Below are 22,158 nucleotides of genomic sequence, written 5' to 3'. Positions count from 1 at the left end.
CGCTTGACAAGTCGAGTGAATCCATCAGTATCTGCAGGCTATATCATATAGCTGGCATACAAACTGAACGGTTGGAATCAAGTGCTTATATGGAAAACTTTACAGACAGCCGAGAGATCGTTGAAGGCGTGCAACGTTCTGGTCGACCTTCGACCTCTTCCACTGATGAAAATATTAAGGAAGTGGAATTGTTTTCAGTCGATCGTAGAGTTAAAACCAAATTCGTTGAAGGTGCTGAAGGCCATCCCAAAAAAGGATTATGAAAAGTGTTGCGAGAACCGGGAAAGTCGGTGGCATAAGTGTACTTGTATTACATCTAGTGGGGATTACTTGGAAGGCGACAAAATACATATTAATGAAGAATTAAATATTTTGTGTCTATTTACAATTTCCGGGCACTTTTTTGTCACAATGTATACATTATCTCGCATCTCTCCCTTTTTTTTGGTCCTCCCTAAACTTACTTTAATATCTTATTTACTCAGTGCCAAATGATTGCCGCGACGAAATGTGGAGCAAAACCCTCCAAAGCAGCAGTGCGTCAGCGTGCGCGCAACTACCTTAGTAACTTCTTTTCAGCTGTCACTCTCGCTTAGCGCAGCGTCCGTTGCACACCGCAGCTGCGTGCAATTCATCATAATTGTGGCATTTGTTATGTCAGCGCTACCCGCCGGTAGTCCATCATTTTCACTTCCCCATGGCTGTCAGACCGCACTACCTGGCCGCTGAGTTTGTACGCACAGTTTTTTCGTGTTTACTATACTTCCGAGCAACTTCGTTTGTATTTTATTTTCTATTTTACCTCACACCCTCGCTTCCAGCTTTTTGTCAACGAATTTCGGCTGCCAACGGTCGCCAAAAAAGAGTTGTTATTTTGCTTCAGTTGACTTTTGCTTGAACTTTGGTTTAGCTGAATCAATGTTTGCATATATTAGAGTTGTTGTTGTTATTGTTTATGTTGTTTTCACCCCAAAAGTTGCTGGTGAAAATTTCAATAGCGGCATTTATAAAAAAAGCATAACGGAAGAGTAACGAAATTACTGAAAGCATAACTGTGCTTGCTTTTATTTGGCTTAGTTGCCATAGCTTGCCTTTTTCGGTGACAACAAATTTTTGTTTTTGCTATTTCTTTATCTACTTTTTTGTGCTCGTTGCACTAGCAGTGTCTCTTTTTGGAAATTGATTACGTTTTCGTTTCGTTTTTGCTACCCGCTGCTTTTGTTGTTGTCAACGCCGTTGTTTGATCGCTGGTTGCCCTTGGTGACCGCAAAGTCTCAAAGATGTTTTTCACATTTTCGATGAAATAGTTCTTTACTCCTTTAGAATTCCTTTGACAAATGCTTGGGCATTTTTTATATGCAAGAATATGGACTTGTGAACCTTTAATTTATAACGTTAACAATATAGAGAGTAAAATGTAGAAAGGTCGTTGGCATTCGTTATTAGAATTGGCTTCCAAAATGTTTTGAGGTAGAAAGCCTAAATGTCAATGAATTTAAAAACAAGGTAACATGTTAACTTCGGCTTTCTTCTTCTTCTTCTTTACTGGCGTAGGCTCCGCTTACGCGTTTATAGCCGTGTTAACAACAGCGCGGCAGTCGTTTCTTCTTTTCGCATTGCGGCGCCAGTTGGAGATTCCAAGCGAAGCCAGGTGAAGGACCTGGTCACATGGTCTTTCCAACGGAGTGGAGGTCTTCCTCTTCCTTCGCTTTCCTCGGCGAGTAATGCGTCTAATGCTGCCAAAGCTAGACTGTTTTCATATATTTGGACGACGTGACCTAGCCAGCGTAGCCGCTGTCTTTTAATTCGCTGAAATATGTCAATGTCGTCATATCTCTCATACAGCTCATCGTTCCATGGAATGCGATATTCGCCGTGGCCAATGCGCAAAGGACCATAAATCTTTCGCAGAACTTTACTCTCGAAAACTCCCAACGTCGACTCATCAGTTGATGTCATCGTCCAAGCCTCTGCACCATATAGCAGGACGGGAATTATAAGTGGCTTATAGAGTTTGGTTTTTGTTCGTCGAAAGAGAACTTTACTTCTCAATTGCCTACACAGACCGAAGAAGGATGGATGGATTCATGTGTACAAATTCGCGCAAGTGAGAAGAGTTCTTTGGTTGTCATTCACTTGGGAGTGACCAGAAGCGATTTTTTTACATATGTCTCAAGCAGCTCATGCCTTACAGTCTTAGACCAGGTATCCTTAGCCAAAGAACATTTGTTTGAAGACGAGCTAAAATGAGAAAGCAAACCATTCCTCCTAGGCGTTGTGCTTAGGGCTTGGGACCTGCCACATTAAAAACGCGCCCAATGAAAAATTACCAACAGCCTCGAATGAAAACCCCCTTTTTGATGACGACCATAGCAAACGCATTAACTTCGGCTGAGGAACTAGTTCACGTATATATGTAGACAGATGGATATCCGCTGATTTGATACATATATACAACGTTTACTTCTGGGTGTTACAGATATCGCGGGAAACCTCTTCAGAGTATACAAATAAGTCTTGGTCAGCGACAGCATATAGCATGAGGTCCATGAAACGAGCTTGTTTGATCAAATCGGAATCGACGGCATCTAATATGAGGTTCATGAAGCGAGCTTCTTTATCGGATTCGGAATACAGGGAGAGTGGTTACAGATTAATATGTTTGAAAGGGTATTCACTGAGTTGCTTGGTATCTCAGCGAACTCAAAATATGTTGGATTTAAAAAGTAGTAAGAGTCGAGTCTAGATAATAAGGAGTTTAACTTAGAATACAAATAGTGCAGCAAACTAGTTTTAGTACGTGGTTCTCAGTGAACGACGTTGAGTGTAACTTGTGGGATACTACGGCTATTTACTTCAACAACAGAGCTGTCGGTGCAACATTTTTCTGCCTGGAAAAAGAAGGTGAAAAGGTTAATCTTGGTGTAAACGAGGGCAAGCCAAAGTATCTGGAGGCTACACAAAAAGATTCTCCACGTCTGTGGGACCATTTCACTGTATAAATCTGCAAAAGTTAAGGATTTTGTATGTATCGAAGCCAGCAAAATTTCCACCAATAGCTAATACCTGGAAATCCAGCGTAGAAGAACTCTAGGCAATTCGGGCTACTTTAGCATCGGTAGGCAATGCAAAAGCAGATCCCTCTCTCTACAACGTAAAATTACGTTCTGTAACTTTTTGTTTTTATTTCTGTGTCGTATAATAGGACGGGAATTATACGCCACAGAAACATGCACGATGATGACCAGTGATGAGAAAGCGCTTCGAGAATTCGAAAGAACTGTTCTCTGCGCGGTCTTTGGAGCCGTCTGCCTGAGCGACGAATATCGAAGAAGCTAGAACTACTAATTGTATGAGCTGTATGCCGACATTAATACATATAGTTATGCGCATCTAAATTCTGTGGATGTGCTGGTTAGTAGTTCGCATGGAAGTAGATACTAGAGCGAAAACAGCTTTCATTCGAGGCCAAAGGCTGGACAATGGAAGAAAGGCGCCCATGTATCCAATGAAAGGATCAAGTGTATAGTTCTGTACTTGCTGTACTTGGAATGTACAACTGGCATTAAATCGCAAAGGATGAAGGCAGCTGGCGAAGTTTTATGTTCTGGGCTCAGACCGACCCACGTTTGTAAGGCTAAAGGAAAAGAAAACGAGTTTTTCTGAAAAAACTTCTCATAATACAGTTTCAGCCTTCCGCAGGTGCCTTAAAATAGACAAAGAAGCACGTAAAGTATCTAAGATAAGCTTTTGGTGGTAAAAACTGTAAAGCTAAAATAATAACTCTCAGGGCTGCTAGTACAAAACCGTAACCTCTTAACCCTCAAGGCGACAATTACTCAAAAATACGTGCGGATATTGAAGGAGCTTGCTTCTAATACTAAAACTTGCAACAATAACAAAGTATGTTGTTAGTATTAGGATTAAACTTCTACTATTACTCAGATGTGTGCCAAGCAGACAGGAAACACTGATGAGTGTGTGTGATAAACTAGTCAGGGTTGCATTTATGTTGGGTAAGGCTATTAAAAATACATAAGTGGTGAACTAATTATCGCTTTTGGGCGCAAGTGAAAATTTGCGAGCGATAAAAATTTTATGCTGTAAAGTACGTCCGCTATTAAACAGCTGTTTTGCTGCAGGCGCGAAGGCACGCGTGTGATAAAAGCGTTGAGGATATACATGTGAGTAATAATAATACCAAAGGCGGCTAAATATTTGGATTTGTGCTGGTGTGGTAGATATATGGACATACATATATATTTTTATATACTATAATATTAGTAGATTTTGCGAGAAAGGCCTGCAGTAATGTAATAATAATACTAAATAAAATGCAACTAAAAAGGGGTTTGAGTTGTGCATCCACAAAAGTATTTATATACATACATATGTATATAGCTTTGTAAGCATTCTCTCTCTATTTGCGTTTCTCACACGCACTCGCCAAGTGCTTACAAAAACAACTTTAATACGCAGATAATCACTTGTGCTGCCGCTAAACTTATAAAGTCAACAAGGCGACTACAATGCAAATATGTAAAAAGGACAACAAAGATATGTGTGTAGTTAAAGGATAATACGCAGCTATGTGCCTTCGGCCTAGGCTAAGCGTGACTATATAAAATAGCTTAAAGGCTTTTGAATTGCCACAATTTCGGCAAATTCATTTGGAATGCGACTCAGTTTGCCAAACAAAGCACAACTCAACTGTGGCGCGCTATGCTGACGGCTGCGCGTCGACCGCCATTTCAACGCCTTAAGCCCGGCCATAATGTGTGCCGGAACATATGGGGCGCAACATTGCCTAAATGTGGGCAAAAATGTGAGCGAAGTAGTGGTAAATGGCAAATAAAAAAATATGATAGCTGCTAACAAAATAACAATAACAACAATGTGCTTGTGGTCGTATAATAAAACAATAAAAACAAAACAAGCGCAGTAAAAGTAAATACAGCAATAACAATAGTAATAACAAGCACTCCCACTCACACAAAATATATACACACGCACACATATACATACGTAGGCACACAAACCACAAACAATACGAAATAAAATATTTAGCATACAAATAGGCGCACAGCATACAGAGTGTGTGTATAACCGACAAAGAGTAGCACTGCTTGCTGCTACCACTAAACATTGCAGAGAACATATATACATATATACATGTGTATATGTTAATATGTAAATAGTAATGTTTGTGTGTGCGTCTGTGTTTGTGTTGTTAAATAAACTTTGTGTTTGCTTTGCTGCTCACTTGCCTGAAAATCGCATAAAATTCTTTGCTGGCTGCGTTTAGCTTTCGTCGCATCTGTTTTCTAGTTGCTTAAGACTTTCCTGCCGTTAAGAAATTGTGCGTTTCCTTTACAACTGCCATGTGCAACAACTTTGTGCGCCTAAAAGTAGGCTTGTTAAATTTTGATTACGCTCTCTCTACGTCTAAGGTCTGCCATCTGGTTGATAAGTCTTGTATTATTATTTGTAACCGAAGTAAGGAAAATTTTTCATTTTAGCGAAAGAAGTTGCCACATAGTTGAAAAAATAAATAAAATTTTAAAGGAAAGTAAAGTTTATATAGCAATTATTAGATTCTTAAGAAACGTTGAAACTGAAGTTGTACTAGATCTAATAAATATTTTCAAAATCGAAAGGTTGCCACCTGTTTGAAATTTTTTTAACAAATATTTTATTTTTTTATACACACATACATACATATGTATGTAAAAGAAGGTAACACTACAAAATAAAGATTTTTAAAAAAGTTTAAAATAGTAAATATTTTCAGGAAGTTGCCACCCGCTTAAAAATCAAAATTGCACAAATTTGAGGAGATAAATGTATTTTTGCAATGTGGAAATTGGAAATATCCATCCGATAATTGGCTATCAATCAGTATAAGAAGGCTTACATATAAAAATGTACATGTGTATGTACATACATACATACATATGTATGTAAGTATGTACATAAGCAGTGCTGCCAATTAATTCAAATTATTAATTATTTACGCTACAGAGACTACTTAAGTAAGGCTATCAAATAGAGGTTATTTAAAAAGGCTTATAGTAAAAGTAATTTTTAGTGGGATTGCCACCTGATTCAAATTTTAAATAAATAAAACATTTCAAAATATTTCCACCGAGCATACATATTTAATATCATATCAAGTGTTTAAAATTAATACATAAAATATAAATTTGAAATGGGTTGCCACCTGTTAAAAGTTTTAAATAAATGAAAATTTGATAAAAAATTGCTGTCGGATGTTTTTTTAAAAGATTGCCAAGTATTTAAAACTTTTAAATAAAAGAAAATTATGAGTGGGATTGCCACCTGAATCAAATTTTAAATAAATAAAACATTTAAAAAATATTTCCACCGAGCATATTTTTGTAAAGAGTTATCAAGTGTTTAAAGTTCATACATAAAATATAAATTTGAAAGGGGTTGCTACATACCTGACAAAAATTAAAAAAAAATGAAAATTTGATTAAAAATTGCTGTCGGATGTACTTTTTTATGGTTTCCAAGTCTTTAAAACTTTTAAATAAATTATAATTTTGAGTGGTATTGCCACCTGAAAAAATGTTAAATAAATTAAAATTGTAAGAAATTTAACCAAGGCTATACTTTTGTAAACGGTTGCCAAGGATTTGAATTTTTTGCAATAAAATGTAATATTGGGTAGGAATGCCACCTAATAAAAATTTTAAATCAATAAAATTTTAAATAAATGAAAATTAAGAAAAAATTACTGTCGGTTACATATATTTTTAAATAATTTCCAAGTGTTTAAAATTTTTTAATAACATATAAGTTTGCGTGGTATTGCCACCTGATAAAAATTTTGATTTCATTTAATAGCTAAAATAAGAAAAGAATAATTCAATACTGATAATGAAAAAAATATTTGTATATACATATACAAGTATTACTTTATCTGTACACTCTGAAAAAGTTGAATGAAAAATTGCATTATCATATAATCATCCTATATTAAATTCATTGCAATCTATAACTAATCTTGCCTAACAAAGTTAGCATCCGCTTTCATAGAACTTCCTTCTTATAATTCACCATTTCAACAGTCAAGCCACTATTTAACTTATTTCACCAACTCACCACACAATCTAAGAACTTTGCCAAAGCTTGTCAATTACATTACTGCCTTATCGTTCAACCACTTAAAAAGTAATTCACATAAAGAAATATACTTAAGCGCAGCTCAAGCCCGAGGGCAAACATTTATGAGCTCACACTGTACCCCTTTCAACAGATATGTAACCGTCAACTCACACTCCCGCTTGAGCACCGCTCTAATGCGCGCCGACAACAACCAACTGCGTCTTGTGTAAAGGGCGGCGACGTTGAGCAATCGCCAGCGGCGTTAAATAAATTAAAAACTTTTCCAGCGTCGACAAACTTGAGACGACGCGTTTGGCCGGCGGCGGTGAAGACTTGAATGACACAAATAGCGAGAAAAACGGAAGTAAAAGAGAGAGCAAATGACATATTTGTATGGGTTACAGTATTTACCGAAGTTATGATAAAGGCTCGTAAATGAGATGCGTAAATTTGAGCAAACAATAAGAGGCGTATTTCTTGGTTGAAGTAGAGTTTCATGTTCTTTTTATTATCCAAGGATTAGGCAGGGGCAAGGTCCAAAAAATCTATTTATTTTGGGGTTAAACGCATGTTTTGCTTTATAAGCGAGTGCAGGAGAACACGCAATCTTACTAAGTTTAAGAGAGTCTCAGAGAAGGCCACTGAAGAAGAGGAGACTCACAACTCAAGCATGAAAAAAATATTTACGGAAAAATATTATAGATATGTATTTCATTTACTTAATTTCCAAAAAGATTAAATGGTGCGCAGTTCTAGTTCACATCAAGTCTCTAGTAAATTAAAATTTTGTAAAAATAATAATGATGTGGCAACTCTTATGAAAATAAATACACTTTTTCAGCCTTCAATGATAAAATTTTTGTTTGCCTAATATTTAAAATTTAATATACTTACCACCTTTCTAAAAACAATTGGCAACCCTTCTCACATATATTTTCATTGGACAATTTTTTTAAATGTATTGTTTTTATTTTATTTTCCATATAAAAATAAGTTTTTTCTTAGTTTACCTATTCAAAAAAATAAATTAAAACTTTTATTAGGTGGCAACCCTACCCAAAATTTAATTTTATTTAAAAAATTTTACACCTTTAGCGAGGATTTAGAAAAATACAGCCCATGGTAACTTTTCTTAATACTTTATTGAATTAAAACTTTTGTTGGGTGGCATCCCTAATAAAAATTTTAGAGTATTTAAAAATTTTAAACACTTGTAAACCATATAAAAATACGTTTTTCTTAGTTTAGCTATTCAATTAAATGAAAACTTTTATTAGATGGCATCCCTACCCAAAATTTCATTTTATTTAAAAAATTTTACAGCTTTAGTGAGGATTTAGAAAAATACAGCCCATGGTAACTTTTCTTAACACTTTACTGAATTCAAATTTTTGTCGGGTGGCATCCCTAATAAAAATTTTAGAGTATTTAAAAATTTTAAACACTTGTAAGCCATATAAAAATACGTTTTTCTTAGTTTAGCTATTCAATTAAATGAAAACTTTTATTAGGTGGCAACCCTACCCAAAATTTAATTTTATTTAAGAAATTTTACACCTTTAGCGAGGATTTAGAAAAATACAGCCAATGGTAACATTTCTTAACACTTTATTGAATTCAAATTTTTGTCGGGTGGCATCCCTAATAAAAATTTTAGAGTATTTAAAAATTTTAAACACTTGTAAACCATATAAAAATACGTTTTTCTTAGTTTAGCTATTCAATTAAATTAAAACTTTTACTAGGTGGCAACACTACCCAAAATTTCATTTTATTTAAGAAATTTTACACCCTTAGCGAGGATTTAGAAAAGTACAGCCGATGGTAACTTTTCTTAACACTTTACTGAATTCAAATTTTTGTCGGGTGGCATCCCTTATAAAAATTTTAGAGTATTTAAAAGTTTTAAACACTTGGAAACCATTTTAAAATATACAACCGATTTAAACTGATTTAAAGTTTTCATTTATTTCTAATTTTATTCAGATGGCAAACTCCCTTAAAAAAAATTTTGCTATGTGCCGTTTTAAGTCTCTTTATTTCTTTTATTATTTCCCTTCTGGCATAAATTTTTAGTATATTTTGAAAGGGGTATGCTATTCTAGAAATTTCAAAATTCGATATTTTTTCATAATTCCGTCGTTTTGATATTAAAAAATATTTTGTGTTTCCTTCAGACAAATAGTTTTTTTTTCATAACACGATAGTTTAGATATTCAAAAATGTTTCATTAAAATAACTTTTCAAAATTTCGAAATACCGCTTTTAGTGTCTAGGCGATAAGAACTTTAGTGTTGAGTTGTTTAGTTGAAGAGACCTAAGCTCATGTCGTCGTCTTCCTCCGACTCCGTCTTCTCCTATTTGACTTCTTCCTTCTTTTCGGCAGCAGCGTCTGGCGTCTGGCGTCTGGCGAACGACGAAACCTATGAAACACTCTTCTCTCAAAATTACGTTTTTTGAAGTTCTACTTCACCAATTCCTTGGAAATTTGATAAAAACCCATTTATACAAAAATTCTAATATTAAGTATTTTAAAAAAATGTCGAAAATGTCAAAAAAATATTTTTTTACTCCAGCAGTACTTTTATATGACTACGAGCGTTGACATCATGTCAACAAGGAAGCACCATTTCTTGCAGCCCCTAGTCCATCGGCCTATATTGTATGTTTTCATGCTTAAATATATATATGTACATTAAGAAAATAAAATAAAAAAAAGATTTTTTAAAATTGACAACTGTATATAACCCCTTTAATGTCAATAGAAATCATATAAAAAACGGATAATGAAATAAAAATGTTTTTCACTTAACTTAGTTTAAAGAATGCCTAAAATTGATGCATCTAGACCAGTATACCCAATAAAATAATTCATCATTGTACTTGGAGAGAAATACACTGAGTAGCGCTAGACTTCTAGTGCAAGTTATAACTTGGGCAACATATGGTATTTTTCCTGGTGCCCAAGAGAGGTTGCTATTGTATACGTGATTTCCTCAGTTTTTGTAAAATCGCTTTTAGATGTTACACGCGATTTTTTGTCACCAATAAGCTAGCACATTTGTCAAAACCATCGATTTCAGACGACTTTAGCGTATAGCTGCCATACAAACTGACCGACCAAAATCAAGTACCTTTATATGGAAAACTCTTTTATTTGAGAACATATTTTCTTTTGGCGTTAATGACTATCTAAACCAACGCTAAATTTTCTGTAAAAGTTGCTCAGATCGGCTAACTGTGCCATACAGCTGTGAAACAAACTGAAAATTCTAGCAAAGAAAATTCTTTTATTTGACAAGATATCTTTACGAAATTCGGTACAGATTATTATCTTAGACAACAGTATAATCTCTGCAAAAATTATACAGATCGAACTACTATAGCATATAGCTGTCATACAAAGTGAATGTTTTTAATCAAGATTGTGTATAGACAACTTTTTTGTTTGAAGAGATAGCTGTACGAAATTTGGCACTCGTTACTGTTCGGAACAATGGCATAATCCCCTAAGAAATTGTTCAGATCGCATCAATATAGCATATAGCTGTCATACAAAATGACCGACCAAAATTAAATTTCTGTAGGGAAGCTTTTGCGTTTTTGCGAATATGAACGGTATTAATGTTTTTTCTTCTTTTCTAGTTTTCATAGTCGATTTTCTTTTATTTTAACAATACTTTTTCATATTTACATATCGACATTTGCTTAGTCGTTATAAAATTATTTATATGTTAAATAATAATAAAATTTTTCCACTTTCCACTTGATTTGAATGCATTTCACAACTGCTTTGTCATAATTGTTTGGTCGCGGAAAAAAATAAGCAACTTAACCGTTATGTAAACGCTGCTTGCCTGCAATGAACTTCGCTCCACTGCGAGTGTTTGAATTTTTTAGCAGTGTATATGTAAGACTTTAAGGATTATCACCTCATTCCTTGGCGCAATCTTAATTAAAAATGGAAAAAAAAGAAAAAATGAAATAAGAAATAAATAAAAATGCGCAACGTGACACTTATGCATGTACGCCTGCAGTGTGATGTATTAAAAATTTCTAATACAAAAAAGGCGCTTCGCATTACGTCACTCATACGCCACGCAGTACTTGTTGCCATAACATTCGCCTGTGTAAGAGCGATTTGTGTAGCGTAAAAGTTCCGTTACAGCGTGCGACATGTCCGGTCATGCTGCAATATATATATATGTGAGTGTGTGTGATCTAAGGTAAGCATGTGTGCGTGTGTGTGGCAGTGATTGCATGCCTTTTGCTTGCATGTCACTGAGAAATTAGTCGTCGCCTTCGTCGTCGTCGTCAGCGTCTGCGTCATCACTATGGCATTGAGTTGTTGCCGGTTGTAGACCGTCATACGCTCGAACGCTTGCTTGCTTACTCGCCTGCTGCTGTCAACTTGCCTTTGCACTTGCCGGTGTTCGTGCGCTTTGCAATGTCACGCTGTGGCATGCAACGTCATCTCACACACATGCACATTGCAATGTTTGTGGAAATTGCTGTAACTGCTCAAGGCGTTGTCTCCGTTGCTTCTTCTTCGCTTGTGCTTACGGTAGTGTGTAGACATTTCTTTCGCTCGCATATTTTTCTTCTATTTGTTTTCCTGCCTTTCGGTTCAGCGCATTCGTTCAGTTCGTCATAGCAACCGCTTTTATCAAACAGCTGGAAAACTTGTCATAAAACTTTCGTACTTTTTAATTCTCTCATCTTACTTTCATTTCGTTTTATTATATAATTTTTCACAACCAACTAGCTATTGCCTGACGCACAGCTTGTGGTTGCTCTAAGGTTACAGGTTGGATTTTTTCTTATCATTTCACCGGTGTCCAACTTCAAACTATCAACCGAGTCATCTTTTTGCTTTCTTAGAAAGTTTTTGGTTGTCTTTTCTGCTCTTTCTTCTTGGCCTTAGCTTCATATCTCTTGCTGTCTGCCAATGAATTTTGTGCATTTATTTGTTTTGCTGCCTGTTTGTGAAGCCGTGTCTTTTGCCATTTCCGGCAGGTTATCTGCAACTTATATTTCACTTGCTAAAGTTTACAAATGCGGCCAGCTGGGAGACATGTGTTGTCGCTTGTGCTTTCCTTTAAGTGGTTTTAGCAGATTTTCTTGCACTTACAGCCATGGGATTATAAACAGTTGCATTGCAAGTGGTAAGTGATTGAAGAACAAAGGTTGTTATATAGCTTTAAGCTGAAAAGAGGCCACAAAAATAAAATTTTTGATATTATTGAGGAAGATTGGCTTCTAAAATCAGGTATGTTCTCAGCTTTGACTTACGGTTTAGAATCTTTACAAATCAAGCTTGGCCTTAAAAATCAAGTATGTTCTTAGATATAAGGTTCTACGGCTTAGACTTACTGCTCAAAATCATATTCTTGTAGAGACAACTTTTTTATTTGAGAAAACATCTTGAAGAAATTTGACACGGTTTATTGCTTGAAGCAAGGCCGCAATCACCAAGCAACTTGATCTGAGCGAACCTTTAACGATTAGAATCAAGTCGTTTCATTTAACAAGTCGTTTCATTTGACAAGGTATCTTCACGAAATTTGGCAGGCGTTATTATATAAAACACATATGTAATCTTCGAAGAAATTGTTCAGATCGGTCCAATATAGCGTATAGCTGTCATACAAACTGGCAGTCCAAAATCAAGTGCTTGTATGGAAAACTCGTTTATTTGATTAGATATTTTCATGAAATTTGGTGTGAAGTATTGCCTAAAGTAATAATGGAATCTCCGAGGAAATTGTTCAGATCGGACTACTATATCATATAGCTGCCATAAAAACTGGCCGTTCAAAATCAAGCGCTTGTATAGAAAACACTTTTATTTGATAAGATATTCCATGAAATTTGATATGGAGTATTGCCTGAAGTAATAATATAATTTCCGAGGAAATTGTTCAGATCGGAATACTATATCATATAGCTGCCATATAAACTGGCCGTTGGAAATCAGGTTTTTGTATGGAAAACTCGTTTATTTGATAAGATATTTTAATGAAATTCGGTATAGAGTATTGCCTAAGACAACCGCGCAATCTTGGAAGAAATTGTTCAGATCGGACTACTATAGCATATGACTGCTATACAAACTGAACCAACAAAATCAAGCCTTTGTATGGAAAACTTTTTTATTTGATAAGATATCGTCACGAAATTCGACACAGATTACTTTCTAAGGTAACGTCACAATCTCCGAGTCAATTGTTGAGATCAGACTACTGTAGCTCATAGCTGCCATGCAAACTGCACGATGAAATTCAAATGCTTGGGGGGAAGCTTTTTATTTCTGATATTATAGCTTTTCCTTTAAATATACTAATTCCAAAGCTTAATTAAATTTAGATAAGAGACAAAATTTGCATTTTTTAAACCTAATGGTTTAATTACTAAAATGTATATTGTTTCATAAAAGAGGATATATGAGAGAATGCTCAAGTTTCATACTCTATTTAACATTTCTACGGGCTTGATTTGATGATCAAGCCCATAGAACTCATTTGAACACATTTTTCATACCTAATATGCAATTATGTCCGTTTTAATATTAAATATCAACATTTCGTTTACTTTGCCTAAAAAATTTTCATTTTTAATTTCAGATTTGCAGTCCTTCATATATAAGGTAAGCACAAATATACCGTGAAAAGACAAAAAATAAACATAACTTCTAATTTATAACTAAAATAGTCAAAAATTTTATTTTAAAAAAATTTATTAAAAAAATCTGCTTCTGAAAAAAGCCTTTTCTACAAATGTGCGCCAAAACTTTACAAAGTATAAGTTACGTATACGCCGTGTTCCACCATAACATTGCTTCAACCTGCATGCAATTTGTGCACATAAATGCTAAAATAGATTTTCGCTGATCTGCCAGCAGACATTTACACTACCAGCTTACCACATGTTGCATGCAACATCAGACTCTTATGCGCTTATTGCCTGCTATGCCGCTTTGGCTTCACATTTCATCGCGTTCAATTTGGCTGATGTGCGTTTTGAGTGGCTGCTATTCACCTACATAAATTGAACTGTATGCTGCGCAGAGCAGCAATTTCCGTTTACTTTTCACTTTGCATCGCGTCTTTGAGTGGCTTTTGGCACAAAACTTTGTTGAAAGGCTTTTCTGCAACAAATTGTTGTGTGTCTGGTCGTCTACTTTTCACTTTTGATGTTGCATGCTGCAGCTTATTTCAACTTACGCACACAAATTGCTATTGATGCGTTGTTGATTTTTTGTTATTTGCCATGTTATTGTGTAGTCTACCTCACGGCGCAAAGAAAATTACGCCGAAGGCACTCAGTGGTGAGCGAAATCGCATATTTTTGAGTGACACTTGAAGGCAGCCACATTGATTTGGCAAATATCATTATTTCTTAGATTTTTGAAATATTTAGATTGGATTTTGCTGCAAATATGCTTGAAGATGATTTGAAAAAAAAAAAAGTTGCTGTGGAGGTTGCCACATGTTTAATTGTTTCGAAGAAAAAATGTCTATGCGTAGTGATATTAGCGATATTAGGAAATACATAGGTATAAGTAACAAGGACGATTTTATTTAATAATAATTTTTAATTTAAAGTATGTATATGTATGTTTCTAAAAAAAAAAAGCGATATGTTCGCGTTGTCAATGAATCTGAAAATGATTTGAAAATTTTATAGTGGGGTTGCCACCCGTTTAATAATTTTAAGCAAAAAAAATTCTGTGATAAGTGCTCTTACGATATTTACGAGTATATCAAGATAATGAAGAGGTTTTAATTTAAAAACATGTTTGAGTAGAGTTGCCACTTGTTTCATATATTTAAGCCAAAAACTCCCTATGATACATATGTCACTACCATATTGACATCAAAGTAGAGTAGATGTTTAAATTTCATTTTATTATCAGCAGGGTTGCCACCTTTTCTTAAATTTGAACTCAATAAACTTTTTGAAAAAAAACAAACTAGTAAAATATAGGTATTAAAACAGAAAAGTTCAAAAAGACTGAAAGTCAAAAATATTTTTAAGAAGAGTTGCCAATTGTTTTTTATCAAAATAAATCGATATGTATGTATGTATATATGTACATATATGTATGTATGTATGTATCTAATATAGCATAGCGTGATTTTTGATATAAGTAATTATTTATACCATAATAAGCTAATACATATAATGAATATCGTTTAAAAGTTTAGAAAAAATGAAGTGAAAGGTTGCCACCTGTTCGTAAATTGTAACGCAATAAAATTAATGAGATAAACGAAGCAGTACAATATAGTTATCAAAATAAACTAGGTCAAAAAGGCTCTCTATTAAAAATAACTTAGGAAGAGTTGCCAACTACTTAAATTTTTTACTAAACAAAATTGGTACATTTCTAGGAAATATTGCATTGTAATCAAAAAACATAATAAGTTTAACAAATATTGCTGCGAAGTCAATTTAATTTAAGAAGTTTCTTTTATTTAAGAGAGTTGCCAACACAAAGTCATGAAATGGTTTTATTATTACCAATGTCGAAATAAAGTGCTTATTATATAAACAATTATTATTATGATAATGAGCTAATTTACTGTATTAGTTTTATGGAAAAATAGAAAATTATTTAAAGGGGTTGCCACCTGTTTGTATTATGGGTGACAGAGACATACAAATGAAATAGCAAAATATTGCCATCGAAATATGGAAGTTGAGAAAGGTTTACAGCAAAAAATACTTTTGAGAAGAGTTGCCTACTATTTGCATTTTTCATTGAATTAAATGCGTAAATATGTATATTTCAAATATTACTCTGTGTTCGGCTAACTTAATAGGTTTAATAATTTTTGCACTTTGATAAATTTATTTAGGACCCTTTTTTATTTAGAAGGGTTGCCAACAAAAATTCACGAAAGGTTTTAATAATGAAATATTGTTATCAAATCAAAGTATTTTTTGATGGAAAAAATTATTATTATCATTACTACTATATCCATATTATTATTACTGAGCTAGGTAGCAGAGTGTTATTTGAAAATTTTACCATAGAGTTACCACCTGCTTATATATTGCAACCCAAAAAAATTTTTGCCATAATTTAAATAGTGAAAAACTGAGTATCTAAATAGAAAAGCGCAACAAGCTTTCAGTTAAACATATTTTTAGAGAGTTGCCATCTATTAGAATTTGTTTGTCGAATTAAATTGATAAATATTTTGGAAATATCTCATTATGGAAAATAAACTTAGTAGCTTTAACAAATGTAGCAATTAAAGACAATTTTAAGCAGAGTTGCCAACTCAATTTCATGAAATAAATTAATTTTTGGCATACTCATAACAAATCAGAGCGATTTTTCTTGTTAATAAGACCTGTTATAATAAATTAATTAACTGCATTTATTTTTAACTTGCAGAAAACTGTTGGAAAATATTTTTTAACTCTCAGTTTTCAATTTTTCTTTATGGCCGTTATTCGAAAAAAATTCTGCGCTACTCAGCGACTGTAGCTCCAAAACTAATAATCGATAATGTGAAAAACTCAATTTTATAAGTATTGAAAACTTCATCGGTTTGATATGGCAACTCTGCATATTCGATAATTTGATCTTTTCAAATATGCTGCACTATTCAAGCACTTTAACTTCAAAACTGACCCTTAATATTGTGAAAAATAAAATTATTTTAATGTGTAAAAAAGCTGTGCCGATATGAGGTGGCAACTTTGCACATTATAAGTTTTTTTTTTAATTTTTTTAAATATGCCGCATTATTCAAGCACTTTTATTCCAAAACAGATCATCCATAATTTTTTTCTTGTGCAGAAAAGTTTGGTCGGTATGATCTGGCAACCCTGCACATTCTAGATTTTATTTAATTTCTTCAAATATTCTGCAAAATTAAATCACCTTAATCTGGGAAACAAAATGCTTTTCATTTATAAAGAAGGTGCATCGGTACGTGGTGGCAACTCTGGATCTTATAGATTTTTTTAAAATTTTTCAGATATGCTGCTTTATTCAAGCACTGTTACTTCAAAATTGATTCTCAGTAATGCGAAAAATAAGTATATTTTCATGTGTAAGAAAGACTATTCTCGATGTGGTGGCAACCTTGCACATTCCATATGTTTCGTTTAAATTATTTCATATGAATCACTTTAACTTCGAAACTGACCCTAAACAATGCAAAAGATCAAATTATTTTCATTTGTAAAAAGAGCTGCGTCTATATGAGGTGGCAACTCTGCACACTCCAGATATTTTTTTTTCATTTTATCAAATATGCTGCACTATCAAGCACTTTTATTACAAAAGTGACCTTAAAGCAATTTTGTTTTTCATGTGTAAAATGAGCTGTGTTGGTAACTCTGGCAACTCTGCACATTCCATCAACGCTAAAGTTTATTAAATTTAATTGCTGTCGGTGTAAATTGAATTTTCCTGTTAAATGCATTTACGGAACGCAAATAAACACACGCCATTGCATACTTTTGTGCGCCAAGCCGTATATGCGCTTATATAATCACAGCGCATAAACATGCATAAATCCAATGTATGCGTGCGCGTGTGTGCGTTTAAATAAAATTTACTGCTTTCAACTGCATTTAATGTTTACAGAGCGCCGAGTGAAGTGCGACACAGTTAAGTGGCTGAGCGAAATGCGCCAGCTTTGTGTGCGTGTGGAATAACAGTTCGCTTACTTAGTAGTAATGTGTATGTACACATCCACATGCATATATTTATATTATATGTGCTTATTAAGCAGCTTTTTGCCAAGCGCAAAAATCATTTGTCAGCTTCCTGTGGCTGATATGTGTTCGCATGCGTGTGCGTATGTGTGAGACGTACGTGTTTATTTCATATTGGTACATTATTTGTGTATGCAAATAACAAAAGCAAATTGGCTCATATTTATAAGCTTTTGTAATGCAGCCGCAACAACAATAACAAGCTGTGTAAATAAATATCGAATGACAAGTGCACATATTTACTTGCCAAATGTGTAATTGTTAAAAAGTGTTGCATACGTTGAGGCGCGTGCGGTTTCCGCTTGCGGTTTGAGCTTCGCTCTACATATTTCACGCTTCGCAAATTTATTTTTAATTGTTTTTTACACTTAAATATACTTTTTTTTAATTGTTGCACGCAAGTTAAGCAAAAATGCAGTTATTTTTGCACGACAATTGCTTCGGCTGTCGTAATTGCATTAATTTCTTTTTGCTTCAGTTCGCCGTTTGTCATAAAAGTGTGGTGTGAAATATTTTTTCAGTCGCTGATAATGTCATAATGACAAAAATGGCTTTTGTTTGAATTTACCGCTACGCCGTTGTAAGCTGTCTGTGTGTATATGTCTATATATGTGTCATGTGAGTTGTTCGCTTGTTTGGTTGCAAAAAATCTGTAGATAAATCAAATTCTTTGTGTAAACCTCGATAAAAACTATAACAACACTTTTATGAACGTTACTCATAAATAAATCAGTGCCTTATCTGTAGAAATCTTACTTAAAAATAAGCATTGTTTTTTTTTTTTTTGGAAAAAGTGAAAAATAGCGAAATTGTGTGTAAAAAATAGATTCGTGAAGCTTTGTTGCTTGTAGGCACTGAGTTTATCAAGGTGTAGGTGGAGTATGACGGATATGTCACAATCAATGATTTAGACATTAAAGATATGTTTTGTTCATTCAATATCTGCTATGAAAATAATTATTAATAAAATTTTATTATTAAAATAACTTTATAACTGTTTTTTTTTGATTTTTTTGTGTTTCTTTCTAGACGAATAAATTTTAATATTTTAAATTTTGAAATTTGTATTTCAATATAACATTTTTTGGACAATTTGGTTTGATTAATATTTTTCGCATAGGTGGCAATTCTCAAAAAAATATATTAAACATAAATATTTCCGAAAATTCGTCAATTTAAGTTATATCCATATTGCAATGTTTTATATAAATATATTATTTAAAAACTTAGTTAAAAAACATATTTTTGGCAGGTGGCAACCTTTATCAACATTTTTTTAAATGTATGCACTTTCAAATCCCTCGCTTGCTATAACCATATACGCATTATACCTTATTTTTCAATTTCAGTAAAAAAAAAAATATTTTGAACAGGTGGCAACCCTTATTAATATTTTATTTTTAAACAGGAACACTTTTAAGTACCTTCTTTGCTATAACCATATACTAAAAAGTCCTTGTTTTATAAATTTAGTCAAAAAAATTCCAACAAGTGGCAATCTTTACTATTATTTTTCCAGCTTAAGCACTTTTAAATCTCTTTTTTGCTCCAAAATTATACTAATAATGCTTTTTTTTATAAGTCAATTAAAAAAATTTCGACAGGTGGCAACCTTTATTATAATTTTTTTTTATGTGTATGCTCTTTCAAATCTCGACTTTGCTATAATCATTAATTTATAATACTTTAGTTCTAAATTTTTAGTTCCAAAGAAATATTTTCAACATGTGGCAATATTTATTGCATTTTAATTGTATGCACTTTAAAATCCCGTTTATGCTATAACAAGATATGAAAATTTCTTGTTTTATGAATTAACTGAAATAATTTTTTAAAAGATGGTTTCATTAAATTTTTTTTAGCGTACGCACTTTTATATCTTTTCCTTTCTATAACCTTATACTAATAATACTTTGTTTTATTAAAATAGATTTAAAAAATCAACAGGTGGCAACTTTTATTATTTTTTTTTTTACATTTTTCAGTTTAAAATTTCATCTTTGCTATTATATATACTCACAATATTTTATTTTGAAAACTTACTTAAATAAGATAGTTTCAACATGTGGCAGCCTTTAATATAATTTGAAATATACATACATATGTGCTTCAAACCTTTGTTTTAGCTATAATCACATACTTATAATATTATAACATTTTAATCTCAGTTCAATTGAATGCATTTTTTCAGATTTGTGGTCCGTATCACTTTATTTCGATGCCATATTATAGTAATACTAATTGACCACCAATTTTACTGATTTAAACCTAAAAATGTGTCAACTTCTTCTAAATTATTTTAGTTTTTTTTTTTTAGCTTTTCGTTAAAAATATTTAAACATTTTTTTTTCAATTTATTCTTTGGTTTAAAATTTATCAACAGATGGCAACTTATTACTTTAATTACTTTTTAACTAATCGAATTGGGTTTAGGATAGGTCGCAGGAGCATCACCTCATTGATCAACAAAGCATTTTGAGCTTACCACCGTATGTCCGACAAAATATTCAATCGTAGCCCGTATGTACTTGTTGGAAAGTATTCAGATGGCAGCCACCTCCGCTTGAAAGACACCTCAGTAGTCTAATAGTATGAAACTAGTGTTGGTGGAGAGCTCCTTACAAAGGACTCCACCTCCAATCTTCCCTTTTAGCATCGATCTCTCCATGAATAATTTCACTTACTTCTTTTCCAAAAGCTTCACCCCGTCTACAAATCCCTTGAAGGTTTTTGAGTAGAGAAAGACCGGCCAGGTGTAGGTTTTATGATGCAGTGGTCTAGACTGTAAGGAATGAAATCAAAGTAGTGGAGAATTTCAGTGTGCCCTAAGTACTTAACCCTGTCCACTCAGTGAAGAGTAGAGCCCCTCAATGAGTGGAGGGTAACACCAGGAATTTTGTATCTCCTAGTAAAGAAAACAAGCTTAGTTTGATTTGGATTTACGGCTAATCCATTTTTATCTATCAACGCGGTTACCACGTTTATATACTTTGGGTGAGACCACAAACGGTGTTTATGAATTTTTCTTTTACCAAAAGGGCTGCATCGTCCGCGTAGGCAATAACGCGGCAGCATAGTATCATAAATTCTTTCGAAGAGCCATGCAGGGATTATGAGCAAGAGGTAAAGGACGCCACCCCGCCACAACGGTTCTGTCGTATAGGATACCAACAGCATACTATTTTTGTAAAGGGACTCGCTCCAGCTATGACACTACCGGTTGCAAGTCAGTGTCGACTTCTTCTGTATGTAGGTTTAGCGAAGAGGGAGCGCACAGGAGTAGCAGTAGCGACTCATCACTATTCAGAGACAAATTTCCAGCTGCATCTATCAAACACTCCAAGAGGATGAACACTTTGCAAGAGTTCGTCAAAAATTTTAGGAATCATTACAGACCATTAAGCTTTCGCGAAGTTCTTAATCTCAGACTTCTAAAAATTTAGTAAAGCCCGCTTTATTTGATGTCCAATTTAAGCTAAGTTTGCTCATATAAGCCTTATTGAACCGTCTTTTGTTTGAAGATCTGAATTCCTACAAATACTGTGTCCACTTACGGGGTTTCTCCTTTCTTATCTGGGTTTTCAGGACACCAAAGCTTTCGTGAGCAGAGCTACATACAGTACTGAAAACCATCCCTGCTCTGACCGGGTTAAAAGTAATACATTTGTGATCGCAAAAGTAATGGTCGCTAAGATAGCTAGTATTACATCGACTAGGCTTATTATTCTAACTTCAGAAGACTGACTTATTGCAGCCTTTCGAATATATACTGATGTAGCAACATATAACTGCTATATAAAACAAAACGATCCAAATTAAGTTTTTGACAACTTTTTTTGGTTGTCGAGTTATCTTCATATCCATTAATTACACTCAGCTCGTTATCTCTCTTGCTATTTATATATTTCAAATTGGAACGAAATGAAACCTTAGTAATCGTATTAACAGCTGAGATTCTTTAATGCTTAATCGAGCGAGCTTAATATTTTTATGCGTCCACAGCTTTAATAGTCTTACTGCTGGTTTTTGTAGATTTTTATATATATATGTATATCTATATGTGCCTAGTCTGCGTACCTGTGCGTCCCATGAGTGTTTACCACAACTTTGTTGTTGTTCATATGTAGAAGTGTGCGAAGCCACGTGGGCTTTTTTTCCTTATTCTTTCTATCTATCTCTTCATGTTTAATTTTACTGTTTTCTTCTATACTTTTTTCATTTCTTTTTTCGTTTCCCTTGTGTTTCTTTTCGCATTTGGACTGCCACCACAGCTCACTTGCTCTTGAG

General features: G+C 33.7%; 1 protein-coding gene across 2 annotated transcripts in view; it reads left to right on the top strand.

The window, feature by feature from the left end:
* The window catches only part of LOC120771957, a 232,475-nt gene that overhangs the window by 40,090 nt on the left and 170,227 nt on the right, over positions 1-22,158 (top strand). The gene's annotated exons all lie outside the window — the stretch shown is intronic.

This window comes from Bactrocera tryoni, chromosome 3 (assembly GCF_016617805.1).
Source record: "Bactrocera tryoni isolate S06 chromosome 3, CSIRO_BtryS06_freeze2, whole genome shotgun sequence".
Classification (NCBI taxonomy): domain Eukaryota; kingdom Metazoa; phylum Arthropoda; class Insecta; order Diptera; family Tephritidae; genus Bactrocera; species Bactrocera tryoni.
This window is presented reverse-complemented; position numbering and strand designations above follow the sequence as displayed.